Genomic DNA, 26,427 nt, shown 5'->3' with positions numbered 1-26,427 from the left:
TTGTGTTCCCGCCCGGGATCGAACCGGGGACCTTCTGCGTGTAAAGCAGACGTGATAACCGCTACACCACGGAAACGACGGTTCTTTTCATGTACCACCCGGAGACTCGTAATAGCAACAGTTTGTCTTCTGTGTTAGCAAGGGCATCGGCTACGAGCTCCCTCCGATTCGTGAAGTTCCTGTAGTAAAAGACGTCGATGGAAACAATCCAACCGCGACAGACAGGGAGAACGCTGGCTGAGCTGCAGCCCTACATGGTGAGACCATCAAAGGTGGCGTCATTCACATGCAGTGCGTTTTCGGAACGAATAGGCTCGTTGGTCTAGGGGTATGATTCCTGCTTCGGGTGCAGGAGGTCCCGGGTTCAAATCCCGGACGAGCCCTTGCGTTTTGTACAACGGTGTGGTAACAAATCGCATGGCGGCGGCTGTTTCGCGCATTTCCAGGCCTCCAAGTCAGCGCTAAAATCCGACAACCAGTTCTGAAACCGTTTCATGTTTCATTTGAGCCATGTGCACCCTGCTGATGGAACGTTTGAAGTTGATTTAAATGGTCACAGTAGAGATCGTAGCAAGTGTCTTGCTGAGTGCGACGAAAACGGGTTTCCGCCCGCAATCGAGCCGGGGACCTTCTGCGTGTTAGGCACGGCGTCTGGGCTCGGCGGCAGCTGCTGCTGCTCTTTCCTTCCTTACGAGATACCGTCGATTCGCGCAGTCGTTATTGCAAAAGATGTCACCAAAGGCAATCGCTTCGTTAGCGGCACTTTGCCTGGGCTCGGCGGCAGCTCTGCATGGAGGCACCAGCAGCCCAGCCAGGCCGCCGCCGGCACCGGTGCGCCACAGCGCAAGGAGCCGGCGGCCGCCCTGCAATGCCCCTGTCGTTGCATATTCCACCCGCCCCATATCCTCTCCATGTCTGACTCACTACCCCAAATGACACTGCAGTCGACGTGCTTATTACTATCGCTTTTGGAAGAACCAAGGCGCAGTATTCTAGTGTCGAACCGGTACTGCAAATTGGGATTAAGCAAAAATTTATTGTGTGGTCGAGCGACAGCCTCGGCTCGCTCTTCCTACATGATCGCTTCTTGTGCGGAATAATTCCTAGCTCGCCGATGGCTTCAGAGTTGGTCTTCTCGAAGTTTTGCTTTCGCACTGCATTCCGCAATCTTTTCGTTATGAGTTGTGTGCTTCGGTTTCCCGACTTTCTTGTGTTTAGTGTGTTTGGCTTCTCTTAACCCTTAGCCACCGCTTGCCGAAATTTCCACACTATCATCTGTCGATCTGCAGAGCTCGATGAAGGCATCGCGGCCGTTCCTGAGCTCGTGGAACGGTCGAATCTGTAGTTGTTTCCAGATCTCTCCCACACAACGGCCTCCCAGAAGCTTGGATTACAGAAGTACGCCACTACTCCCAGCCGGAGATTCACGATTGAAAGCAGAATGACATGAGCTACACGCAGCTCCGATTTTTTTTTTTTTTTTGTGTCTGACCTACTTTGAAAGACTTTGTAGTCGATTTACTTACTACTATCGCTGTTGGAAACCAGGTGATAACCGCACAGTATTTTAGAGACGATCAGGTAATGAAAATTTAGAATAAGTAAAACAGTATCAAAAGAAGTTGTGTGGTGGAGCAGCACATGCAATTCACGCTTCCTAGATAATCGTTACTGCATAGAATAATTCTTTTGTCTGCGGCGTCTTCAGTATCCGTCTTCTGGAAATTTTGCTTGCAGTATATTTTGCAATCTTTTCGTTATGAGTTGGTGCTTGGTTTCCCGATGTTCTTTTGTTTAGTGCATTCGCCTCCTCTTAACCCTGAGAAACCACATACCGAAACTGAGGCACTGCCGGCTGTTCATAAGCAGTGCTCGATGAAGTTATTTCGCTTTTTATTCGTTGCCTTTAATATTCTTCTCAACAGTGGTGAGTGCTGCCTGCAGAAAGCGTTTATCTTGCGAATTCGCGTGAAAGTTTGTGTTCCCTGTGAGGCCCACTACTTGGGATTAACTTGACTGCTCCAGCCAGGTGGCTCGTTGGTCTAGGGGTATGATTCCTGCTTTGGGTGCAGGAGGTCCCGGGTTCAAATCCCGGACGAGCCCTGCCATTTTGACCGTGCTGAAGCGTAGGTGGAACTCAGCCCCGGTTGCAGCTCCTCAATGAAGAGTAGACGCCTGTAATAGCACGTGGATATAACAAGAATGCGGCACCAGTAAAGTACGTAAGTGGAATTCGGTAGAAAGGCAGACGGTAATTTTGCATGCAACGGAAAACAAGGTTGTCTTTGCGGGATATGTGCACCGTGAGTGGAGATTCAGCTTAATTGTGCGACAGTCTACCCTCATCTTACTAGCGACGGCAACAACCAAGGGGTGGCATGTAAGATTGAGCGTGGCTAAGAGTTTTTCATTATTAGTTAGCATCACACTTTGACAGAGCTGTGACAAGGCGAGTAGGGTGAGCTCAGGAAAGCCAGTAGCAAGCGCACTTGAAGTAGCCCTGAAGAACCGGATTATAAATTTTGCCAGCCATAATGGAGCTAGGGGCGTTCTCAGTTACCAAATACCGGTGCAATAAGAGAGCAACAGTATTTGACAGTAAAATGACGCCCTATCCGTCTAGCATACGACATTGCTTGTCTCTGCATTCGCGGACGTGAGGTCATCTCGGAAATGAAATCCGAAATATAGATTAAAATTGTTGTGTTCCCGCCCGGGATCGAACCGGGGACCTTCTGCGTGTAAAGCAGACGTGATAACCGCTACACCACGGAAACGACGGTTCTTTTCATGTACCACCCGGAGACTCGTAATAGCAACAGTTTGTCTTCTGTGTTAGCAAGGGCATCGGCTACGAGCTCCCTCCGATTCGTGAAGTTCCTGTAGTAAAAGACGTCGATGGAAACAATCCAACCGCGACAGACAGGGAGAACGCTGGCTGAGCTGCAGCCCTACATGGTGAGACCATCAAAGGTGGCGTCATTCACATGCAGTGCGTTTTCGGAACGAATAGGCTCGTTGGTCTAGGGGTATGATTCCTGCTTCGGGTGCAGGAGGTCCCGGGTTCAAATCCCGGACGAGCCCTTGCGTTTTGTACAACGGTGTGGTAACAAATCGCATGGCGGCGGCTGTTTCGCGCATTTCCAGGCCTCCAAGTCAGCGCTAAAATCCGACAACCAGTTCTGAAACCGTTTCATGTTTCATTTGAGCCATGTGCACCCTGCTGATGGAACGTTTGAAGTTGATTTAAATGGTCACAGTAGAGATCGTAGCAAGTGTCTTGCTGAGTGCGACGAAAACGGGTTTCCGCCCGCAATCGAGCCGGGGACCTTCTGCGTGTTAGGCACGGCGTCTGGGCTCGGCGGCAGCTGCTGCTGCTCTTTCCTTCCTTACGAGATACCGTCGATTCGCGCAGTCGTTATTGCAAAAGATGTCACCAAAGGCAATCGCTTCGTTAGCGGCACTTTGCCTGGGCTCGGCGGCAGCTCTACATGGAGGCACCAGCAGCCCAGCCAGGCCGCCGCCGGCACCGGTGCGCCACAGCGCAAGGAGCCGGCGGCCGCCCTGCAATGCCCCTGTCGTTGCATATTCCACCCGCCCCATATCCTCTCCATGTCTGACTCACTACCCCAAATGACACTGCAGTCGACGTGCTTATTACTATCGCTTTTGGAAGAACCAAGGCGCAGTATTCTAGTGTCGAACCGGTACTGCAAATTGGGATTAAGCAAAAATTTATTGTGTGGTCGAGCGACAGCCTCGGCTCGCTCTTCCTACATGATCGCTTCTTGTGCGGAATAATTCCTAGCTCGCCGATGGCTTCAGAGTTGGTCTTCTCGAAGTTTTGCTTTCGCACTGCATTCCGCAATCTTTTCGTTATGAGTTGTGTGCTTCGGTTTCCCGACTTTCTTGTGTTTAGTGTGTTTGGCTTCTCTTAACCCTTAGCCACCGCTTGCCGAAATTTCCACACTATCATCTGTCGATCTGCAGAGCTCGATGAAGGCATCGCGGCCGTTCCTGAGCTCGTGGAACGGTCGAATCTGTAGTTGTTTCCAGATCTCTCCCACACAACGGCCTCCCAGAAGCTTGGATTACAGAAGTACGCCACTACTCCCAGCCGGAGATTCACGATTGAAAGCAGAATGACATGAGCTACACGCAGCTCCGATTTTTTTTTTTTTTTTTTTTGTGTCTGACCTACTTTGAAAGACTTTGTAGTCGATTTACTTACTACTATCGCTGTTGGAAACCAGGTGATAACCGCACAGTATTTTAGAGACGATCAGGTAATGAAAATTTAGAATAAGTAAAACAGTATCAAAAGAAGTTGTGTGGTGGAGCAGCACATGCAATTCACGCTTCCTAGATAATCGTTACTGCATAGAATAATTCTTTTGTCTGCGGCGTCTTCAGTATCCGTCTTCTGGAAATTTTGCTTGCAGTATATTTTGCAATCTTTTCGTTATGAGTTGGTGCTTGGTTTCCCGATGTTCTTTTGTTTAGTGCATTCGCCTCCTCTTAACCCTGAGAAACCACATACCGAAACTGAGGCACTGCCGGCTGTTCATAAGCAGTGCTCGATGAAGTTATTTCGCTTTTTATTCGTTGCCTTTAATATTCTTCTCAACAGTGGTGAGTGCTGCCTGCAGAAAGCGTTTATCTTGCGAATTCGCGTGAAAGTTTGTGTTCCCTGTGAGGCCCACTACTTGGGATTAACTTGACTGCTCCAGCCAGGTGGCTCGTTGGTCTAGGGGTATGATTCCTGCTTTGGGTGCAGGAGGTCCCGGGTTCAAATCCCGGACGAGCCCTGCCATTTTGACCGTGCTGAAGCGTAGGTGGAACTCAGCCCCGGTTGCAGCTCCTCAATGAAGAGTAGACGCCTGTAATAGCACGTGGATATAACAAGAATGCGGCACCAGTAAAGTACGTAAGTGGAATTCGGTAGAAAGGCAGACGGTAATTTTGCATGCAACGGAAAACAAGGTTGTCTTTGCGGGATATGTGCACCGTGAGTGGAGATTCAGCTTAATTGTGCGACAGTCTACCCTCATCTTACTAGCGACGGCAACAACCAAGGGGTGGCATGTAAGATTGAGCGTGGCTAAGAGTTTTTCATTATTAGTTAGCATCACACTTTGACAGAGCTGTGACAAGGCGAGTAGGGTGAGCTCAGGAAAGCCAGTAGCAAGCGCACTTGAAGTAGCCCTGAAGAACCGGATTATAAATTTTGCCAGCCATAATGGAGCTAGGGGCGTTCTCAGTTACCAAATACCGGTGCAATAAGAGAGCAACAGTATTTGACAGTAAAATGACGCCCTATCCGTCTAGCATACGACATTGCTTGTCTCTGCATTCGCGGACGTGAGGTCATCTCGGAAATGAAATCCGAAATATAGATTAAAATTGTTGTGTTCCCGCCCGGGATCGAACCGGGGACCTTCTGCGTGTAAAGCAGACGTGATAACCGCTACACCACGGAAACGACGGTTCTTTTCATGTACCACCCGGAGACTCGTAATAGCAACAGTTTGTCTTCTGTGTTAGCAAGGGCATCGGCTACGAGCTCCCTCCGATTCGTGAAGTTCCTGTAGTAAAAGACGTCGATGGAAACAATCCAACCGCGACAGACAGGGAGAACGCTGGCTGAGCTGCAGCCCTACATGGTGAGACCATCAAAGGTGGCGTCATTCACATGCAGTGCGTTTTCGGAACGAATAGGCTCGTTGGTCTAGGGGTATGATTCCTGCTTCGGGTGCAGGAGGTCCCGGGTTCAAATCCCGGACGAGCCCTTGCGTTTTGTACAACGGTGTGGTAACAAATCGCATGGCGGCGGCTGTTTCGCGCATTTCCAGGCCTCCAAGTCAGCGCTAAAATCCGACAACCAGTTCTGAAACCGTTTCATGTTTCATTTGAGCCATGTGCACCCTGCTGATGGAACGTTTGAAGTTGATTTAAATGGTCACAGTAGAGATCGTAGCAAGTGTCTTGCTGAGTGCGACGAAAACGGGTTTCCGCCCGCAATCGAGCCGGGGACCTTCTGCGTGTTAGGCACGGCGTCTGGGCTCGGCGGCAGCTGCTGCTGCTCTTTCCTTCCTTACGAGATACCGTCGATTCGCGCAGTCGTTATTGCAAAAGATGTCACCAAAGGCAATCGCTTCGTTAGCGGCACTTTGCCTGGGCTCGGCGGCAGCTCTACATGGAGGCACCAGCAGCCCAGCCAGGCCGCCGCCGGCACCGGTGCGCCACAGCGCAAGGAGCCGGCGGCCGCCCTGCAATGCCCCTGTCGTTGCATATTCCACCCGCCCCATATCCTCTCCATGTCTGACTCACTACCCCAAATGACACTGCAGTCGACGTGCTTATTACTATCGCTTTTGGAAGAACCAAGGCGCAGTATTCTAGTGTCGAACCGGTACTGCAAATTGGGATTAAGCAAAAATTTATTGTGTGGTCGAGCGACAGCCTCGGCTCGCTCTTCCTACATGATCGCTTCTTGTGCGGAATAATTCCTAGCTCGCCGATGGCTTCAGAGTTGGTCTTCTCGAAGTTTTGCTTTCGCACTGCATTCCGCAATCTTTTCGTTATGAGTTGTGTGCTTCGGTTTCCCGACTTTCTTGTGTTTAGTGTGTTTGGCTTCTCTTAACCCTTAGCCACCGCTTGCCGAAATTTCCACACTATCATCTGTCGATCTGCAGAGCTCGATGAAGGCATCGCGGCCGTTCCTGAGCTCGTGGAACGGTCGAATCTGTAGTTGTTTCCAGATCTCTCCCACACAACGGCCTCCCAGAAGCTTGGATTACAGAAGTACGCCACTACTCCCAGCCGGAGATTCACGATTGAAAGCAGAATGACATGAGCTACACGCAGCTCCGATTTTTTTTTTTTTTTTTTTTGTGTCTGACCTACTTTGAAAGACTTTGTAGTCGATTTACTTACTACTATCGCTGTTGGAAACCAGGTGATAACCGCACAGTATTTTAGAGACGATCAGGTAATGAAAATTTAGAATAAGTAAAACAGTATCAAAAGAAGTTGTGTGGTGGAGCAGCACATGCAATTCACGCTTCCTAGATAATCGTTACTGCATAGAATAATTCTTTTGTCTGCGGCGTCTTCAGTATCCGTCTTCTGGAAATTTTGCTTGCAGTATATTTTGCAATCTTTTCGTTATGAGTTGGTGCTTGGTTTCCCGATGTTCTTTTGTTTAGTGCATTCGCCTCCTCTTAACCCTGAGAAACCACATACCGAAACTGAGGCACTGCCGGCTGTTCATAAGCAGTGCTCGATGAAGTTATTTCGCTTTTTATTCGTTGCCTTTAATATTCTTCTCAACAGTGGTGAGTGCTGCCTGCAGAAAGCGTTTATCTTGCGAATTCGCGTGAAAGTTTGTGTTCCCTGTGAGGCCCACTACTTGGGATTAACTTGACTGCTCCAGCCAGGTGGCTCGTTGGTCTAGGGGTATGATTCCTGCTTTGGGTGCAGGAGGTCCCGGGTTCAAATCCCGGACGAGCCCTGCCATTTTGACCGTGCTGAAGCGTAGGTGGAACTCAGCCCCGGTTGCAGCTCCTCAATGAAGAGTAGACGCCTGTAATAGCACGTGGATATAACAAGAATGCGGCACCAGTAAAGTACGTAGGTGGAATTCGGTAGAAAGGCAGACGGTAATTTTGCATGCAACGGAAAACAAGGTTGTCTTTGCGGGATATGTGCACCGTGAGTGGAGATTCAGCTTAATTGTGCGACAGTCTACCCTCATCTTACTAGCGACGGCAACAACCAAGGGGTGGCATGTAAGATTGAGCGTGGCTAAGAGTTTTTCATTATTAGTTAGCATCACACTTTGACAGAGCTGTGACAAGGCGAGTAGGGTGAGCTCAGGAAAGCCAGTAGCAAGCGCACTTGAAGTAGCCCTGAAGAACCGGATTATAAATTCTGGCCAGCCATAATGGAGCTAGGGGCGTTCTCAGTTACCAAATACCGGTGCAATAAGAGAGCAACAGTATTTGACAGTAAAATGACGCCCTATCCGTCTAGCATACGACATTGCTTGTCTCTGCATTCGCGGACGTGAGGTCATCTCGGAAATGAAATCCGAAATATAGATTAAAATTGTTGTGTTCCCGCCCGGGATCGAACCGGGGACCTTCTGCGTGTAAAGCAGACGTGATAACCGCTACACCACGGAAACGACGGTTCTTTTCATGTACCACCCGGAGACTCGTAATAGCAACAGTTTGTCTTCTGTGTTAGCAAGGGCATCGGCTACGAGCTCCCTCCGATTCGTGAAGTTCCTGTAGTAAAAGACGTCGATGGAAACAATCCAACCGCGACAGACAGGGAGAACGCTGGCTGAGCTGCAGCCCTACATGGTGAGACCATCAAAGGTGGCGTCATTCACATGCAGTGCGTTTTCGGAACGAATAGGCTCGTTGGTCTAGGGGTATGATTCCTGCTTCGGGTGCAGGAGGTCCCGGGTTCAAATCCCGGACGAGCCCTTGCGTTTTGTACAACGGTGTGGTAACAAATCGCATGGCGGCGGCTGTTTCGCGCATTTCCAGGCCTCCAAGTCAGCGCTAAAATCCGACAACCAGTTCTGAAACCGTTTCATGTTTCATTTGAGCCATGTGCACCCTGCTGATGGAACGTTTGAAGTTGATTTAAATGGTCACAGTAGAGATCGTAGCAAGTGTCTTGCTGAGTGGGACGAAAACGGGTTTCCGCCCGCAATCGAGCCGGGGACCTTCTGCGTGTTAGGCACGGCGCCTGGGCTCGGCGGCAGCTGCTGCTGCTCTTTCCTTCCTTACGAGATACCGTCGATTCGCGCAGTCGTTATTGCAAAAGATGTCACCAAAGGCAATCGCTTCGTTAGCGGCACTTTGCCTGGGCTCGGCGGCAGCTCTACATGGAGGCACCAGCAGCCCAGCCAGGCCGCCGCCGGCACCGGTGCGCCACAGCGCAAGGAGCCGGCGGCCGCCCTGCAATGCCCCTGTCGTTGCATATTCCACCCGCCCCATATCCTCTCCATGTCTGACTCACTACCCCAAATGACACTGCAGTCGACGTGCTTATTACTATCGCTTTTGGAAGAACCAAGGCGCAGTATTCTAGTGTCGAACCGGTACTGCAAATTGGGATTAAGCAAAAATTTATTGTGTGGTCGAGCGACAGCCTCGGCTCGCTCTTCCTACATGATCGCTTCTTGTGCGGAATAATTCCTAGCTCGCCGATGGCTTCAGAGTTGGTCTTCTCGAAGTTTTGCTTTCGCACTGCATTCCGCAATCTTTTCGTTATGAGTTGTGTGCTTCGGTTTCCCGACTTTCTTGTGTTTAGTGTGTTTGGCTTCTCTTAACCCTTAGCCACCGCTTGCCGAAATTTCCACACTATCATCTGTCGATCTGCAGAGCTCGATGAAGGCATCGCGGCCGTTCCTGAGCTCGTGGAACGGTCGAATCTGTAGTTGTTTCCAGATCTCTCCCACACAACGGCCTCCCAGAAGCTTGGATTACAGAAGTACGCCACTACTCCCAGCCGGAGATTCACGATTGAAAGCAGAATGACATGAGCTACACGCAGCTCCGATTTTTTTTTTTTTTTTTGTGTCTGACCTACTTTGAAAGACTTTGTAGTCGATTTACTTACTACTATCGCTGTTGGAAACCAGGTGATAACCGCACAGTATTTTAGAGACGATCAGGTAATGAAAATTTAGAATAAGTAAAACAGTATCAAAAGAAGTTGTGTGGTGGAGCAGCACATGCAATTCACGCTTCCTAGATAATCGTTACTGCATAGAATAATTCTTTTGTCTGCGGCGTCTTCAGTATCCGTCTTCTGGAAATTTTGCTTGCAGTATATTTTGCAATCTTTTCGTTATGAGTTGGTGCTTGGTTTCCCGATGTTATTTTGTTTAGTGCATTCGCCTCCTCTTAACCCTGAGAAACCACATACCGAAACTGAGGCACTGCCGGCTGTTCATAAGCAGTGCTCGATGAAGTTATTTCGCTTTTTATTCGTTGCCTTTAATATTCTTCTCAACAGTGGTGAGTGCTGCCTGCAGAAAGCGTTTATCTTGCGAATTCGCGTGAAAGTTTGTGTTCCCTGTGAGGCCCACTACTTGGGATTAACTTGACTGCTCCAGCCAGGTGGCTCGTTGGTCTAGGGGTATGATTCCTGCTTTGGGTGCAGGAGGTCCCGGGTTCAAATCCCGGACGAGCCCTGCCATTTTGACCGTGCTGAAGCGTAGGTGGAACTCAGCCCCGGTTGCAGCTCCTCAATGAAGAGTAGACGCCTGTAATAGCACGTGGATATAAGAAGAATGCGGCACCAGTAAAGTACGTAAGTGGAATTCGGTAGAAAGGCAGACGGTAATTTTGCATGCAACGGAAAACAAGGTTGTCTTTGCGGGATATGTGCACCGTGAGTGGAGATTCAGCTTAATTGTGCGACAGTCTACCCTCATCTTACTAGCGACGGCAACAACCAAGGGGTGGCATGTAAGATTGAGCGTGGCTAAGAGTTTTTCATTATTAGTTAGCATCACACTTTGACAGAGCTGTGACAAGGCGAGTAGGGTGAGCTCAGGAAAGCCAGTAGCAAGCGCACTTGAAGTAGCCCTGAAGAACCGGATTATAAATTCTGGCCAGCCATAATGGAGCTAGGGGCGTTCTCAGTTACCAAATACCGGTGCAATAAGAGAGCAACAGTATTTGACAGTAAAATGACGCCCTATCCGTCTAGCATACGACATTGCTTGTCTCTGCATTCGCGGACGTGAGGTCATCTCGGAAATGAAATCCGAAATATAGATTAAAATTGTTGTGTTCCCGCCCGGGATCGAACCGGGGACCTTCTGCGTGTAAAGCAGACGTGATAACCGCTACACCACGGAAACGACGGTTCTTTTCATGTACCACCCGGAGACTCGTAATAGCAACAGTTTGTCTTCTGTGTTAGCAAGGGCATCGGCTACGAGCTCCCTCCGATTCGTGAAGTTCCTGTAGTAAAAGACGTCGATGGAAACAATCCAACCGCGACAGACAGGGAGAACGCTGGCTGAGCTGCAGCCCTACATGGTGAGACCATCAAAGGTGGCGTCATTCACATGCAGTGCGTTTTCGGAACGAATAGGCTCGTTGGTCTAGGGGTATGATTCCTGCTTCGGGTGCAGGAGGTCCCGGGTTCAAATCCCGGACGAGCCCTTGCGTTTTGTACAACGGTGTGGTAACAAATCGCATGGCGGCGGCTGTTTCGCGCATTTCCAGGCCTCCAAGTCAGCGCTAAAATCCGACAACCAGTTCTGAAACCGTTTCATGTTTCATTTGAGCCATGTGCACCCTGCTGATGGAACGTTTGAAGTTGATTTAAATGGTCACAGTAGAGATCGTAGCAAGTGTCTTGCTGAGTGGGACGAAAACGGGTTTCCGCCCGCAATCGAGCCGGGGACCTTCTGCGTGTTAGGCACGGCGCCTGGGCTCGGCGGCAGCTGCTGCTGCTCTTTCCTTCCTTACGAGATACCGTCGATTCGCGCAGTCGTTATTGCAAAAGATGTCACCAAAGGCAATCGCTTCGTTAGCGGCACTTTGCCTGGGCTCGGCGGCAGCTCTACATGGAGGCACCAGCAGCCCAGCCAGGCCGCCGCCGGCACCGGTGCGCCACAGCGCAAGGAGCCGGCGGCCGCCCTGCAATGCCCCTGTCGTTGCATATTCCACCCGCCCCATATCCTCTCCATGTCTGACTCACTACCCCAAATGACACTGCAGTCGACGTGCTTATTACTATCGCTTTTGGAAGAACCAAGGCGCAGTATTCTAGTGTCGAACCGGTACTGCAAATTGGGATTAAGCAAAAATTTATTGTGTGGTCGAGCGACAGCCTCGGCTCGCTCTTCCTACATGATCGCTTCTTGTGCGGAATAATTCCTAGCTCGCCGATGGCTTCAGAGTTGGTCTTCTCGAAGTTTTGCTTTCGCACTGCATTCCGCAATCTTTTCGTTATGAGTTGTGTGCTTCGGTTTCCCGACTTTCTTGTGTTTAGTGTGTTTGGCTTCTCTTAACCCTTAGCCACCGCTTGCCGAAATTTCCACACTATCATCTGTCGATCTGCAGAGCTCGATGAAGGCATCGCGGCCGTTCCTGAGCTCGTGGAACGGTCGAATCTGTAGTTGTTTCCAGATCTCTCCCACACAACGGCCTCCCAGAAGCTTGGATTACAGAAGTACGCCACTACTCCCAGCCGGAGATTCACGATTGAAAGCAGAATGACATGAGCTACACGCAGCTCCGATTTTTTTTTTTTTTTTGTGTCTGACCTACTTTGAAAGACTTTGTAGTCGATTTACTTACTACTATCGCTGTTGGAAACCAGGTGATAACCGCACAGTATTTTAGAGACGATCAGGTAATGAAAATTTAGAATAAGTAAAACAGTATCAAAAGAAGTTGTGTGGTGGAGCAGCACATGCAATTCACGCTTCCTAGATAATCGTTACTGCATAGAATAATTCTTTTGTCTGCGGCGTCTTCAGTATCCGTCTTCTGGAAATTTTGCTTGCAGTATATTTTGCAATCTTTTCGTTATGAGTTGGTGCTTGGTTTCCCGATGTTCTTTTGTTTAGTGCATTCGCCTCCTCTTAACCCTGAGAAACCACATACCGAAACTGAGGCACTGCCGGCTGTTCATAAGCAGTGCTCGATGAAGTTATTTCGCTTTTTATTCGTTGCCTTTAATATTCTTCTCAACAGTGGTGAGTGCTGCCTGCAGAAAGCGTTTATCTTGCGAATTCGCGTGAAAGTTTGTGTTCCCTGTGAGGCCCACTACTTGGGATTAACTTGACTGCTCCAGCCAGGTGGCTCGTTGGTCTAGGGGTATGATTCCTGCTTTGGGTGCAGGAGGTCCCGGGTTCAAATCCCGGACGAGCCCTGCCATTTTGACCGTGCTGAAGCGTAGGTGGAACTCAGCCCCGGTTGCAGCTCCTCAATGAAGAGTAGACGCCTGTAATAGCACGTGGATATAAGAAGAATGCGGCACCAGTAAAGTACGTAAGTGGAATTCGGTAGAAAGGCAGACGGTAATTTTGCATGCAACGGAAAACAAGGTTGTCTTTGCGGGATATGTGCACCGTGAGTGGAGATTCAGCTTAATTGTGCGACAGTCTACCCTCATCTTACTAGCGACGGCAACAACCAAGGGGTGGCATGTAAGATTGAGCGTGGCTAAGAGTTTTTCATTATTAGTTAGCATCACACTTTGACAGAGCTGTGACAAGGCGAGTAGGGTGAGCTCAGGAAAGCCAGTAGCAAGCGCACTTGAAGTAGCCCTGAAGAACCGGATTATAAATTCTGGCCAGCCATAATGGAGCTAGGGGCGTTCTCAGTTACCAAATACCGGTGCAATAAGAGAGCAACAGTATTTGACAGTAAAATGACGCCCTATCCGTCTAGCATACGACATTGCTTGTCTCTGCATTCGCGGACGTGAGGTCATCTCGGAAATGAAATCCGAAATATAGATTAAAATTGTTGTGTTCCCGCCCGGGATCGAACCGGGGACCTTCTGCGTGTAAAGCAGACGTGATAACCGCTACACCACGGAAACGACGGTTCTTTTCATGTACCACCCGGAGACTCGTAATAGCAACAGTTTGTCTTCTGTGTTAGCAAGGGCATCGGCTACGAGCTCCCTCCGATTCGTGAAGTTCCTGTAGTAAAAGACGTCGATGGAAACAATCCAACCGCGACAGACAGGGAGAACGCTGGCTGAGCTGCAGCCCTACATGGTGAGACCATCAAAGGTGGCGTCATTCACATGCAGTGCGTTTTCGGAACGAATAGGCTCGTTGGTCTAGGGGTATGATTCCTGCTTCGGGTGCAGGAGGTCCCGGGTTCAAATCCCGGACGAGCCCTTGCGTTTTGTACAACGGTGTGGTAACAAATCGCATGGCGGCGGCTGTTTCGCGCATTTCCAGGCCTCCAAGTCAGCGCTAAAATCCGACAACCAGTTCTGAAACCGTTTCATGTTTCATTTGAGCCATGTGCACCCTGCTGATGGAACGTTTGAAGTTGATTTAAATGGTCACAGTAGAGATCGTAGCAAGTGTCTTGCTGAGTGGGACGAAAACGGGTTTCCGCCCGCAATCGAGCCGGGGACCTTCTGCGTGTTAGGCACGGCGCCTGGGCTCGGCGGCAGCTGCTGCTGCTCTTTCCTTCCTTACGAGATACCGTCGATTCGCGCAGTCGTTATTGCAAAAGATGTCACCAAAGGCAATCGCTTCGTTAGCGGCACTTTGCCTGGGCTCGGCGGCAGCTCTACATGGAGGCACCAGCAGCCCAGCCAGGCCGCCGCCGGCACCGGTGCGCCACAGCGCAAGGAGCCGGCGGCCGCCCTGCAATGCCCCTGTCGTTGCATATTCCACCCGCCCCATATCCTCTCCATGTCTGACTCACTACCCCAAATGACACTGCAGTCGACGTGCTTATTACTATCGCTTTTGGAAGAACCAAGGCGCAGTATTCTAGTGTCGAACCGGTACTGCAAATTGGGATTAAGCAAAAATTTATTGTGTGGTCGAGCGACAGCCTCGGCTCGCTCTTCCTACATGATCGCTTCTTGTGCGGAATAATTCCTAGCTCGCCGATGGCTTCAGAGTTGGTCTTCTCGAAGTTTTGCTTTCGCACTGCATTCCGCAATCTTTTCGTTATGAGTTGTGTGCTTCGGTTTCCCGACTTTCTTGTGTTTAGTGTGTTTGGCTTCTCTTAACCCTTAGCCACCGCTTGCCGAAATTTCCACACTATCATCTGTCGATCTGCAGAGCTCGATGAAGGCATCGCGGCCGTTCCTGAGCTCGTGGAACGGTCGAATCTGTAGTTGTTTCCAGATCTCTCCCACACAACGGCCTCCCAGAAGCTTGGATTACAGAAGTACGCCACTACTCCCAGCCGGAGATTCACGATTGAAAGCAGAATGACATGAGCTACACGCAGCTCCGATTTTTTTTTTTTTTTTTTTTGTGTCTGACCTACTTTGAAAGACTTTGTAGTCGATTTACTTACTACTATCGCTGTTGGAAACCAGGTGATAACCGCACAGTATTTTAGAGACGATCAGGTAATGAAAATTTAGAATAAGTAAAACAGTATCAAAAGAAGTTGTGTGGTGGAGCAGCACATGCAATTCACGCTTCCTAGATAATCGTTACTGCATAGAATAATTCTTTTGTCTGCGGCGTCTTCAGTATCCGTCTTCTGGAAATTTTGCTTGCAGTATATTTTGCAATCTTTTCGTTATGAGTTGGTGCTTGGTTTCCCGATGTTCTTTTGTTTAGTGCATTCGCCTCCTCTTAACCCTGAGAAACCACATACCGAAACTGAGGCACTGCCGGCTGTTCATAAGCAGTGCTCGATGAAGTTATTTCGCTTTTTATTCGTTGCCTTTAATATTCTTCTCAACAGTGGTGAGTGCTGCCTGCAGAAAGCGTTTATCTTGCGAATTCGCGTGAAAGTTTGTGTTCCCTGTGAGGCCCACTACTTGGGATTAACTTGACTGCTCCAGCCAGGTGGCTCGTTGGTCTAGGGGTATGATTCCTGCTTTGGGTGCAGGAGGTCCCGGGTTCAAATCCCGGACGAGCCCTGCCATTTTGACCGTGCTGAAGCGTAGGTGGAACTCAGCCCCGGTTGCAGCTCCTCAATGAAGAGTAGACGCCTGTAATAGCACGTGGATATAACAAGAATGCGGCACCAGTAAAGTACGTAGGTGGAATTCGGTAGAAAGGCAGACGGTAATTTTGCATGCAACGGAAAACAAGGTTGTCTTTGCGGGATATGTGCACCGTGAGTGGAGATTCAGCTTAATTGTGCGACAGTCTACCCTCATCTTACTAGCGACGGCAACAACCAAGGGGTGGCATGTAAGATTGAGCGTGGCTAAGAGTTTTTCATTATTAGTTAGCATCACACTTTGACAGAGCTGTGACAAGGCGAGTAGGGTGAGCTCAGGAAAGCCAGTAGCAAGCGCACTTGAAGTAGCCCTGAAGAACCGGATTATAAATTTTGCCAGCCATAATGGAGCTAGGGGCGTTCTCAGTTACCAAATACCGGTGCAATAAGAGAGCAACAGTATTTGACAGTAAAATGACGCCCTATCCGTCTAGCATACGACATTGCTTGTCTCTGCATTCGCGGACGTGAGGTCATCTCGGAAATGAAATCCGAAATATAGATTAAAATTGTTGTGTTCCCGCCCGGGATCGAACCGGGGACCTTCTGCGTGTAAAGCAGACGTGATAACCGCTACACCACGGAAACGACGGTTCTTTTCATGTACCACCCGGAGACTCGTAATAGCAACAGTTTGTCTTCTGTGTTAGCAAGGGCATCGGCTACGAGCTCCCTCCGATTCGTGAAGTTCCTGTAGTAAAAGACGTCGATGGAAACAATCCAACCGCGACAGACAGGGAGAACGCTGGCTGAGCTGCAGCCCTACATGGTGAGACCATCAAAGGTGGCGTCATTCACATGCAGTGCGTTTTCGGAACGAATAGGCTCGTTGGTCTAGGGGTATGATTCCTGCTTCGGGTGCAGGAGGTCCCGGGTTCAAATCCCGGACGAGCCCTTGCGTTTTGTACAACGGTGTGGTAACAAATCGCATGGCGGCGGCTGTTTCGCGCATTTCCAGGCCTCCAAGTCAGCGCTAAAATCCGACAACCAGTTCTGAAACCGTTTCATGTTTCATTTGAGCCATGTGCACCCTGCTGATGGAACGTTTGAAGTTGATTTAAATGGTCACAGTAGAGATCGTAGCAAGTGTCTTGCTGAGTGGGACGAAAACGGGTTTCCGCCCGCAATCGAGCCGGGGACCTTCTGCGTGTTAGGCACGGCGCCTGGGCTCGGCGGCAGCTGCTGCTGCTCTTTCCTTCCTTACGAGATACCGTCGATTCGCGCAGTCGTTATTGCAAAAGATGTCACCAAAGGCAATCGCTTCGTTAGCGGCACTTTGCCTGGGCTCGGCGGCAGCTCTACATGGAGGCACCAGCAGCCCAGCCAGGCCGCCGCCGGCACCGGTGCGCCACAGCGCAAGGAGCCGGCGGCCGCCCTGCAATGCCCCTGTCGTTGCATATTCCACCCGCCCCATATCCTCTCCATGTCTGACTCACTACCCCAAATGACACTGCAGTCGACGTGCTTATTACTATCGCTTTTGGAAGAACCAAGGCGCAGTATTCTAGTGTCGAACCGGTACTGCAAATTGGGATTAAGCAAAAATTTATTGTGTGGTCGAGCGACAGCCTCGGCTCGCTCTTCCTACATGATCGCTTCTTGTGCGGAATAATTCCTAGCTCGCCGATGGCTTCAGAGTTGGTCTTCTCGAAGTTTTGCTTTCGCACTGCATTCCGCAATCTTTTCGTTATGAGTTGTGTGCTTCGGTTTCCCGACTTTCTTGTGTTTAGTGTGTTTGGCTTCTCTTAACCCTTAGCCACCGCTTGCCGAAATTTCCACACTATCATCTGTCGATCTGCAGAGCTCGATGAAGGCATCGCGGCCGTTCCTGAGCTCGTGGAACGGTCGAATCTGTAGTTGTTTCCAGATCTCTCCCACACAACGGCCTCCCAGAAGCTTGGATTACAGAAGTACGCCACTACTCCCAGCCGGAGATTCACGATTGAAAGCAGAATGACATGAGCTACACGCAGCTCCGATTTTTTTTTTTTTTTTGTGTCTGACCTACTTTGAAAGACTTTGTAGTCGATTTACTTACTACTATCGCTGTTGGAAACCAGGTGATAACCGCACAGTATTTTAGAGACGATCAGGTAATGAAAATTTAGAATAAGTAAAACAGTATCAAAAGAAGTTGTGTGGTGGAGCAGCACATGCAATTCACGCTTCCTAGATAATCGTTACTGCATAGAATAATTCTTTTGTCTGCGGCGTCTTCAGTATCCGTCTTCTGGAAATTTTGCTTGCAGTATATTTTGCAATCTTTTCGTTATGAGTTGGTGCTTGGTTTCCCGATGTTCTTTTGTTTAGTGCATTCGCCTCCTCTTAACCCTGAGAAACCACATACCGAAACTGAGGCACTGCCGGCTGTTCATAAGCAGTGCTCGATGAAGTTATTTCGCTTTTTATTCGTTGCCTTTAATATTCTTCTCAACAGTGGTGAGTGCTGCCTGCAGAAAGCGTTTATCTTGCGAATTCGCGTGAAAGTTTGTGTTCCCTGTGAGGCCCACTACTTGGGATTAACTTGACTGCTCCAGCCAGGTGGCTCGTTGGTCTAGGGGTATGATTCCTGCTTTGGGTGCAGGAGGTCCCGGGTTCAAATCCCGGACGAGCCCTGCCATTTTGACCGTGCTGAAGCGTAGGTGGAACTCAGCCCCGGTTGCAGCTCCTCAATGAAGAGTAGACGCCTGTAATAGCACGTGGATATAACAAGAATGCGGCACCAGTAAAGTACGTAGGTGGAATTCGGTAGAAAGGCAGACGGTAATTTTGCATGCAACGGAAAACAAGGTTGTCTTTGCGGGATATGTGCACCGTGAGTGGAGATTCAGCTTAATTGTGCGACAGTCTACCCTCATCTTACTAGCGACGGCAACAACCAAGGGGTGGCATGTAAGATTGAGCGTGGCTAAGAGTTTTTCATTATTAGTTAGCATCACACTTTGACAGAGCTGTGACAAGGCGAGTAGGGTGAGCTCAGGAAAGCCAGTAGCAAGCGCACTTGAAGTAGCCCTGAAGAACCGGATTATAAATTTTGCCAGCCATAATGGAGCTAGGGGCGTTCTCAGTTACCAAATACCGGTGCAATAAGAGAGCAACAGTATTTGACAGTAAAATGACGCCCTATCCGTCTAGCATACGACATTGCTTGTCTCTGCATTCGCGGACGTGAGGTCATCTCGGAAATGAAATCCGAAATATAGATTAAAATTGTTGTGTTCCCGCCCGGGATCGAACCGGGGACCTTCTGCGTGTAAAGCAGACGTGATAACCGCTACACCACGGAAACGACGGTTCTTTTCATGTACCACCCGGAGACTCGTAATAGCAACAGTTTGTCTTCTGTGTTAGCAAGGGCATCGGCTACGAGCTCCCTCCGATTCGTGAAGTTCCTGTAGTAAAAGACGTCGATGGAAACAATCCAACCGCGACAGACAGGGAGAACGCTGGCTGAGCTGCAGCCCTACATGGTGAGACCATCAAAGGTGGCGTCATTCACATGCAGTGCGTTTTCGGAACGAATAGGCTCGTTGGTCTAGGGGTATGATTCCTGCTTCGGGTGCAGGAGGTCCCGGGTTCAAATCCCGGACGAGCCCTTGCGTTTTGTACAACGGTGTGGTAACAAATCGCATGGCGGCGGCTGTTTCGCGCATTTCCAGGCCTCCAAGTCAGCGCTAAAATCCGACAACCAGTTCTGAAACCGTTTCATGTTTCATTTGAGCCATGTGCACCCTGCTGATGGAACGTTTGAAGTTGATTTAAATGGTCACAGTAGAGATCGTAGCAAGTGTCTGAGTGGGACGAAAACGGGTTTCCGCCCGCAATCGAGCCGGGGACCTTCTGCGTGTTAGGCACGGCGCCTGGGCTCGGCGGCAGCTGCTGCTGCTCTTTCCTTCCTTACGAGATACCGTCGATTCGCGCAGTCGTTATTGCAAAAGATGTCACCAAAGGCAATCGCTTCGTTAGCGGCACTTTGCCTGGGCTCGGCGGCAGCTCTACATGGAGGCACCAGCAGCCCAGCCAGGCCGCCGCCGGCACCGGTGCGCCACAGCGCAAGGAGCCGGCGGCCGCCCTGCAATGCCCCTGTCGTTGCATATTCCACCCGCCCCATATCCTCTCCATGTCTGACTCACTACCCCAAATGACACTGCAGTCGACGTGCTTATTACTATCGCTTTTGGAAGAACCAAGGCGCAGTATTCTAGTGTCGAACCGGTACTGCAAATTGGGATTAAGCAAAAATTTATTGTGTGGTCGAGCGACAGCCTCGGCTCGCTCTTCCTACATGATCGCTTCTTGTGCGGAATAATTCCTAGCTCGCCGATGGCTTCAGAGTTGGTCTTCTCGAAGTTTTGCTTTCGCACTGCATTCCGCAATCTTTTCGTTATGAGTTGTGTGCTTCGGTTTCCCGACTTTCTTGTGTTTAGTGTGTTTGGCTTCTCTTAACCCTTAGCCACCGCTTGCCGAAATTTCCACACTATCATCTGTCGATCTGCAGAGCTCGATGAAGGCATCGCGGCCGTTCCTGAGCTCGTGGAACGGTCGAATCTGTAGTTGTTTCCAGATCTCTCCCACACAACGGCCTCCCAGAAGCTTGGATTACAGAAGTACGCCACTACTCCCAGCCGGAGATTCACGATTGAAAGCAGAATGACATGAGCTACACGCAGCTCCGATTTTTTTTTTTTTTTTTTGTGTCTGACCTACTTTGAAAGACTTTGTAGTCGATTTACTTACTACTATCGCTGTTGGAAACCAGGTGATAACCGCACAGTATTTTAGAGACGATCAGGTAATGAAAATTTAGAATAAGTAAAACAGTATCAAAAGAAGTTGTGTGGTGGAGCAGCACATGCAATTCACGCTTCCTAGATAATCGTTACTGCATAGAATAATTCTTTTGTCTGCGGCGTCTTCAGTATCCGTCTTCTGGAAATTTTGCTTGCAGTATATTTTGCAATCTTTTCGTTATGAGTTGGTGCTTGGTTTCCCGATGTTCTTTTGTTTAGTGCATTCGCCTCCTCTTAACCCTGAGAAACCACATACCGAAACTGAGGCACTGCCGGCTGTTCATAAGCAGTGCTCGATGAAGTTATTTCGCTTTTTATTCGTTGCCTTTAATATTCTTCTCAACAGTGGTGAGTGCTGCCTGCAGAAAGCGTTTATCTTGCGAATTCGCGTGAAAGTTTGTGTTCCCTGTGAGGCCCACTACTTGGGATTAACTTGACTGCTCCAGCCAGGTGGCTCGTTGGTCTAGGGGTATGATTCCTGCTTTGGGTGCAGGAGGTCCCGGGTTCAAATCCCGGACGAGCCCTGCCATTTTGACCGTGCTGAAGCGTAGGTGGAACTCAGCCCCGGTTGCAGCTCCTCAATGAAGAGTAGACGCCTGTAATAGCACGTGGATATAACAAGAATGCGGCACCAGTAAAGTACGTAGGTGGAATTCGGTAGAAAGGCAGACGGTAATTTTGCATGCAACGGAAAACAAGGTTGTCTTTGCGGGATATGTGCACCGTGAGTGGAGATTCAGCTTAATTGTGCGACAGTCTACCCTCATCTTACTAGCGACGGCAACAACCAAGGGGTGGCATGTAAGATTGAGCGTGGCTAAGAGTTTTTCATTATTAGTTAGCATCACACTTTGACAGAGCTGTGACAAGGCGAGTAGGGTGAGCTCAGGAAAGCCAGTAGCAAGCGCACTTGAAGTAGCCCTGAAGAACCGGATTATAAATTTTGCCAGCCATAATGGAGCTAGGGGCGTTCTCAGTTACCAAATACCGGTGCAATAAGAGAGCAACAGTATTTGACAGTAAAATGACGCCCTATCCGTCTAGCATACGACATTGCTTGTCTCTGCATTCGCGGACGTGAGGTCATCTCGGAAATGAAATCCGAAATATAGATTAAAATTGTTGTGTTCCCGCCCGGGATCGAACCGGGGACCTTCTGCGTGTAAAGCAGACGTGATAACCGCTACACCACGGAAACGACGGTTCTTTTCATGTACCACCCGGAGACTCGTAATAGCAACAGTTTGTCTTCTGTGTTAGCAAGGGCATCGGCTACGAGCTCCCTCCGATTCGTGAAGTTCCTGTAGTAAAAGACGTCGATGGAAACAATCCAACCGCGACAGACAGGGAGAACGCTGGCTGAGCTGCAGCCCTACATGGTGAGACCATCAAAGGTGGCGTCATTCACATGCAGTGCGTTTTCGGAACGAATAGGCTCGTTGGTCTAGGGGTATGATTCCTGCTTCGGGTGCAGGAGGTCCCGGGTTCAAATCCCGGACGAGCCCTTGCGTTTTGTACAACGGTGTGGTAACAAATCGCATGGCGGCGGCTGTTTCGCGCATTTCCAGGCCTCCAAGTCAGCGCTAAAATCCGACAACCAGTTCTGAAACCGTTTCATGTTTCATTTGAGCCATGTGCACCCTGCTGATGGAACGTTTGAAGTTGATTTAAATGGTCACAGTAGAGATCGTAGCAAGTGTCTTGCTGAGTGGGACGAAAACGGGTTTCCGCCCGCAATCGAGCCGGGGACCTTCTGCGTGTTAGGCACGGCGCCTGGGCTCGGCGGCAGCTGCTGCTGCTCTTTCCTTCCTTACGAGATACCGTCGATTCGCGCAGTCGTTATTGCAAAAGATGTCACCAAAGGCAATCGCTTCGTTAGCGGCACTTTGCCTGGGCTCGGCGGCAGCTCTACATGGAGGCACCAGCAGCCCAGCCAGGCCGCCGCCGGCACCGGTGCGCCACAGCGCAAGGAGCCGGCGGCCGCCCTGCAATGCCCCTGTCGTTGCATATTCCACCCGCCCCATATCCTCTCCATGTCTGACTCACTACCCCAAATGACACTGCAGTCGACGTGCTTATTACTATCGCTTTTGGAAGAACCAAGGCGCAGTATTCTAGTGTCGAACCGGTACTGCAAATTGGGATTAAGCAAAAATTTATTGTGTGGTCGAGCGACAGCCTCGGCTCGCTCTTCCTACATGATCGCTTCTTGTGCGGAATAATTCCTAGCTCGCCGATGGCTTCAGAGTTGGTCTTCTCGAAGTTTTGCTTTCGCACTGCATTCCGCAATCTTTTCGTTATGAGTTGTGTGCTTCGGTTTCCCGACTTTCTTGTGTTTAGTGTGTTTGGCTTCTCTTAACCCTTAGCCACCGCTTGCCGAAATTTCCACACTATCATCTGTCGATCTGCAGAGCTCGATGAAGGCATCGCGGCCGTTCCTGAGCTCGTGGAACGGTCGAATCTGTAGTTGTTTCCAGATCTCTCCCACACAACGGCCTCCCAGAAGCTTGGATTACAGAAGTACGCCACTACTCCCAGCCGGAGATTCACGATTGAAAGCAGAATGACATGAGCTACACGCAGCTCCGATTTTTTTTTTTTTTTTGTGTCTGACCTACTTTGAAAGACTTTGTAGTCGATTTACTTACTACTATCGCTGTTGGAAACCAGGTGATAACCGCACAGTATTTTAGAGACGATCAGGTAATGAAAATTTAGAATAAGTAAAACAGTATCAAAAGAAGTTGTGTGGTGGAGCAGCACATGCAATTCACGCTTCCTAGATAATCGTTACTGCATAGAATAATTCTTTTGTCTGCGGCGTCTTCAGTATCCGTCTTCTGGAAATTTTGCTTGCAGTATATTTTGCAATCTTTTCGTTATGAGTTGGTGCTTGGTTTCCCGATGTTCTTTTGTTTAGTGCATTCGCCTCCTCTTAACCCTGAGAAAGCACATACCGAAACTGAGGCACTGCCGGCTGTTCATAAGCAGTGCTCGATGAAGTTATTTCGCTTTTTATTCGTTGCCTTTAATATTCTTCTCAACAGTGGTGAGTGCTGCCTGCAGAAAGCGTTTATCTTGCGAATTCGCGTGAAAGTTTGCGTTCCCTGTGAGGCCCACTACTTGGGATTAACTTGACTGCTCCAGCCAGGTGGCTCGTTGGTCTAGGGGTATGATTCCTGCTTTGGGTGCAGGAGGTCCCGGGTTCAAATCCCGGACGAGCCCTGCCATTTTGACCGTGCTGAAGCGTAGGTGGAACTCAGCCCCGGTTGCAGCTCCTCAATGAAGAGTAGACGCCTGTTATAGCACGTGGATATAACAAGAATGCGGCACCAGTAAAGTACGTAGGTGGAATTCGGTAGAAAGGCAGACGGTAATTTTGCATGCAACGGAAAACAAGGTTGTCTTTGCGGGATATGTGCACCGTGAGTGGAGATTCAGCTTAATTGTGCGACAGTCTACCCTCATCTTACTAGCGACGGCAACAACCAAGGGGTGGCATGTAAGATTGAGCGTGGCTAAGAGTTTTTCATTATTAGTTAGCATCACACTTTGACAGAGCTGTGACAAGGCGAGTAGGGTGAGCTCAGGAAAGCCAGTAGCAAGCGCACTTGAAGTAGCCCTGAAGAACCGGATTATAAATTTTGCCAGCCATAATGGAGCTAGGGGCGTTCTCAGTTACCAAATACCGGTGCAATAAGAGAGCAACAGTATTTGACAGTACAATTACGCCCTATCCGTCTAGCATACGACATTGCTTGTCTCTGCATTCGCGGACGTGAGGTCATCTCGGAAATGAAATCCGAAATATAGATTAAAATTGCTGTGTTCCCGCCCGGGATCGAACCGGGGACCTTCTGCGTGTAAAGCAGACGTGATAACCGCTACACCACGGAAACGACGGTTCTTTTCATGTACCACCCGGAGACTCGTAATAGCAACAGTTTGTCTTCTGTGTTAGCAAGGGCATCGGCTACGAGCTCCCTCCGATTCGTGAAGTTCCTGTAGTAAAAGACGTCGATGGAAACAATCCAACCGCGACAGACAGGGAGAACGCTGGCTGAGCTGCAGCCCTACATGGTGAGACCATCAAAGGTGGCGTCATTCACATGCAGTGCGTTTTCGGAACGAATAGGCTCGTTGGTCTAGGGGTATGATTCCTGCTTCGGGTGCAGGAGGTCCCGGGTTCAAATCCCGGACGAGCCCTTGCGTTTTGTACAACGGTGTGGTAACAAATCGCATGGCGGCGGCTGTTTCGCGCATTTCCAGGCCTCCAAGTCAGCGCTAAAATCCGACAACCAGTTCTGAAACCGTTTCATGTTTCATTTGAGCCATGTGCACCCTGCTGATGGAACGTTTGAAGTTGATTTAAATGGTCACAGTAGAGATCGTAGCAAGTGTCTGAGTGGGACGAAAACGGGTTTCCGCCCGCAATCGAGCCGGGGACCTTCTGCGTGTTAGGCACGGCGCCTGGGCTCGGCGGCAGCTGCTGCTGCTCTTTCCTTCCTTACGAGATACCGTCGATTCGCGCAGTCGTTATTGCAAAAGATGTCACCAAAGGCAATCGCTTCGTTAGCGGCACTTTGCCTGGGCTCGGCGGCAGCTCTACATGGAGGCACCAGCAGCCCAGCCAGGCCGCCGCCGGCACCGGTGCGCCACAGCGCAAGGAGCCGGCGGCCGCCCTGCAATGCCCCTGTCGTTGCATATTCCACCCGCCCCATATCCTCTCCATGTCTGACTCACTACCCCAAATGACACTGCAGTCGACGTGCTTATTACTATCGCTTTTGGAAGAACCAAGGCGCAGTATTCTAGTGTCGAACCGGTACTGCAAATTGGGATTAAGCAAAAATTTATTGTGTGGTCGAGCGACAGCCTCGGCTCGCTCTTCCTACATGATCGCTTCTTGTGCGGAATAATTCCTAGCTCGCCGATGGCTTCAGAGTTGGTCTTCTCGAAGTTTTGCTTTCGCACTGCATTCCGCAATCTTTTCGTTATGAGTTGTGTGCTTCGGTTTCCCGACTTTCTTGTGTTTAGTGTGTTTGGCTTCTCTTAACCCTTAGCCACCGCTTGCCGAAATTTCCACACTATCATCTGTCGATCTGCAGAGCTCGATGAAGGCATCGCGGCCGTTCCTGAGCTCGTGGAACGGTCGAATCTGTAGTTGTTTCCAGATCTCTCCCACACAACGGCCTCCCAGAAGCTTGGATTACAGAAGTACGCCACTACTCCCAGTCGGAGATTCACGATTGAAAGCAGAATGACATGAGCTACACGCAGCTCCGATTTTTTTTTTTTTTTTTGTGTCTGACCTACTTTGAAAGACTTTGTAGTCGATTTACTTACTACTATCGCTGTTGGAAACCAGGTGATAACCGCACAGTATTTTAGAGACGATCAGGTAATGAAAATTTAGAATAAGTAAAACAGTATCAAAAGAAGTTGTGTGGTGGAGCAGCACATGCAATTCACGCTTCCTAGATAATCGTTACTGCATAGAATAATTCTTTTGTCTGCGGCGTCTTCAGTATCCGTCTTCTGGAAATTTTGCTTGCAGTATATTTTGCAATCTTTTCGTTATGAGTTGGTGCTTGGTTTCCCGATGTTCTTTTGTTTAGTGCATTCGCCTCCTCTTAACCCTGAGAAACCACATACCGAAACTGAGGCACTGCCGGCTGTTCATAAGCAGTGCTCGATGAAGTTATTTCGCTTTTTATTCGTTGCCTTTAATATTCTTCTCAACAGTGGTGAGTGCTGCCTGCAGAAAGCGTTTATCTTGCGAATTCGCGTGAAAGTTTGTGTTCCCTGTGAGGCCCACTACTTGGGATTAACTTGACTGCTCCAGCCAGGTGGCTCGTTGGTCTAGGGGTATGATTCCTGCTTTGGGTGCAGGAGGTCCCGGGTTCAAATCCCGGACGAGCCCTGCC

At 49.6% G+C, this 26,427-nt stretch overlaps 30 non-coding genes across 30 annotated transcripts; 20 read left to right on the top strand and 10 right to left on the bottom strand.

Annotated features, from left to right (window-relative positions):
• Positions 1-3: 3 nt before the first annotated feature.
• Positions 4-76, bottom strand: Trnav-uac. The gene has a single exon. It is a non-coding gene; the product is annotated as a tRNA-Val (tRNA).
• Positions 77-311: 235 nt separating this feature from the next.
• On the top strand, positions 312-383 carry Trnap-cgg. Its single transcript has one exon. It is a non-coding gene; the product is annotated as a tRNA-Pro (tRNA).
• A 1,648-nt stretch (positions 384-2,031) lies between these two features.
• Positions 2,032-2,103, top strand: Trnap-ugg. The gene has a single exon. It is a non-coding gene; the product is annotated as a tRNA-Pro (tRNA).
• A 601-nt stretch (positions 2,104-2,704) lies between these two features.
• Positions 2,705-2,777, bottom strand: Trnav-uac. The gene has a single exon. It is a non-coding gene; the product is annotated as a tRNA-Val (tRNA).
• Positions 2,778-3,012: 235 nt separating this feature from the next.
• On the top strand, positions 3,013-3,084 carry Trnap-cgg. The gene has a single exon. It is a non-coding gene; the product is annotated as a tRNA-Pro (tRNA).
• A 1,652-nt stretch (positions 3,085-4,736) lies between these two features.
• On the top strand, positions 4,737-4,808 carry Trnap-ugg. Its single transcript has one exon. It is a non-coding gene; the product is annotated as a tRNA-Pro (tRNA).
• A 601-nt stretch (positions 4,809-5,409) lies between these two features.
• On the bottom strand, positions 5,410-5,482 carry Trnav-uac. The gene has a single exon. It is a non-coding gene; the product is annotated as a tRNA-Val (tRNA).
• Positions 5,483-5,717: 235 nt separating this feature from the next.
• On the top strand, positions 5,718-5,789 carry Trnap-cgg. The gene has a single exon. It is a non-coding gene; the product is annotated as a tRNA-Pro (tRNA).
• A 1,652-nt stretch (positions 5,790-7,441) lies between these two features.
• Trnap-ugg lies at positions 7,442-7,513 on the top strand. Its single transcript has one exon. It is a non-coding gene; the product is annotated as a tRNA-Pro (tRNA).
• Positions 7,514-8,115: 602 nt separating this feature from the next.
• Positions 8,116-8,188, bottom strand: Trnav-uac. Its single transcript has one exon. It is a non-coding gene; the product is annotated as a tRNA-Val (tRNA).
• A 235-nt stretch (positions 8,189-8,423) lies between these two features.
• On the top strand, positions 8,424-8,495 carry Trnap-cgg. The gene has a single exon. It is a non-coding gene; the product is annotated as a tRNA-Pro (tRNA).
• A 1,649-nt stretch (positions 8,496-10,144) lies between these two features.
• Positions 10,145-10,216, top strand: Trnap-ugg. The gene has a single exon. It is a non-coding gene; the product is annotated as a tRNA-Pro (tRNA).
• Positions 10,217-10,818: 602 nt separating this feature from the next.
• Trnav-uac lies at positions 10,819-10,891 on the bottom strand. The gene has a single exon. It is a non-coding gene; the product is annotated as a tRNA-Val (tRNA).
• A 235-nt stretch (positions 10,892-11,126) lies between these two features.
• Trnap-cgg lies at positions 11,127-11,198 on the top strand. The gene has a single exon. It is a non-coding gene; the product is annotated as a tRNA-Pro (tRNA).
• Positions 11,199-12,846: 1,648 nt separating this feature from the next.
• On the top strand, positions 12,847-12,918 carry Trnap-ugg. Its single transcript has one exon. It is a non-coding gene; the product is annotated as a tRNA-Pro (tRNA).
• Positions 12,919-13,520: 602 nt separating this feature from the next.
• Positions 13,521-13,593, bottom strand: Trnav-uac. The gene has a single exon. It is a non-coding gene; the product is annotated as a tRNA-Val (tRNA).
• Positions 13,594-13,828: 235 nt separating this feature from the next.
• Trnap-cgg lies at positions 13,829-13,900 on the top strand. The gene has a single exon. It is a non-coding gene; the product is annotated as a tRNA-Pro (tRNA).
• A 1,652-nt stretch (positions 13,901-15,552) lies between these two features.
• Positions 15,553-15,624, top strand: Trnap-ugg. Its single transcript has one exon. It is a non-coding gene; the product is annotated as a tRNA-Pro (tRNA).
• Positions 15,625-16,225: 601 nt separating this feature from the next.
• Trnav-uac lies at positions 16,226-16,298 on the bottom strand. Its single transcript has one exon. It is a non-coding gene; the product is annotated as a tRNA-Val (tRNA).
• A 235-nt stretch (positions 16,299-16,533) lies between these two features.
• On the top strand, positions 16,534-16,605 carry Trnap-cgg. The gene has a single exon. It is a non-coding gene; the product is annotated as a tRNA-Pro (tRNA).
• A 1,648-nt stretch (positions 16,606-18,253) lies between these two features.
• On the top strand, positions 18,254-18,325 carry Trnap-ugg. The gene has a single exon. It is a non-coding gene; the product is annotated as a tRNA-Pro (tRNA).
• A 601-nt stretch (positions 18,326-18,926) lies between these two features.
• Positions 18,927-18,999, bottom strand: Trnav-uac. The gene has a single exon. It is a non-coding gene; the product is annotated as a tRNA-Val (tRNA).
• A 235-nt stretch (positions 19,000-19,234) lies between these two features.
• On the top strand, positions 19,235-19,306 carry Trnap-cgg. Its single transcript has one exon. It is a non-coding gene; the product is annotated as a tRNA-Pro (tRNA).
• Positions 19,307-20,952: 1,646 nt separating this feature from the next.
• On the top strand, positions 20,953-21,024 carry Trnap-ugg. Its single transcript has one exon. It is a non-coding gene; the product is annotated as a tRNA-Pro (tRNA).
• Positions 21,025-21,625: 601 nt separating this feature from the next.
• Trnav-uac lies at positions 21,626-21,698 on the bottom strand. The gene has a single exon. It is a non-coding gene; the product is annotated as a tRNA-Val (tRNA).
• Positions 21,699-21,933: 235 nt separating this feature from the next.
• Trnap-cgg lies at positions 21,934-22,005 on the top strand. The gene has a single exon. It is a non-coding gene; the product is annotated as a tRNA-Pro (tRNA).
• A 1,648-nt stretch (positions 22,006-23,653) lies between these two features.
• Positions 23,654-23,725, top strand: Trnap-ugg. The gene has a single exon. It is a non-coding gene; the product is annotated as a tRNA-Pro (tRNA).
• A 601-nt stretch (positions 23,726-24,326) lies between these two features.
• Positions 24,327-24,399, bottom strand: Trnav-uac. The gene has a single exon. It is a non-coding gene; the product is annotated as a tRNA-Val (tRNA).
• A 235-nt stretch (positions 24,400-24,634) lies between these two features.
• Positions 24,635-24,706, top strand: Trnap-cgg. The gene has a single exon. It is a non-coding gene; the product is annotated as a tRNA-Pro (tRNA).
• Positions 24,707-26,351: 1,645 nt separating this feature from the next.
• On the top strand, positions 26,352-26,423 carry Trnap-ugg. Its single transcript has one exon. It is a non-coding gene; the product is annotated as a tRNA-Pro (tRNA).
• Positions 26,424-26,427: the final 4 nt, after the last annotated feature.

Source organism: Schistocerca americana, chromosome 2, assembly GCF_021461395.2.
Source record: "Schistocerca americana isolate TAMUIC-IGC-003095 chromosome 2, iqSchAmer2.1, whole genome shotgun sequence".
NCBI lineage: Eukaryota > Metazoa > Arthropoda > Insecta > Orthoptera > Acrididae > Schistocerca > Schistocerca americana.
The sequence above is the reverse complement of the archived record's forward strand: the minus strand, read 5'-3'. Positions and strand labels throughout refer to the sequence as shown.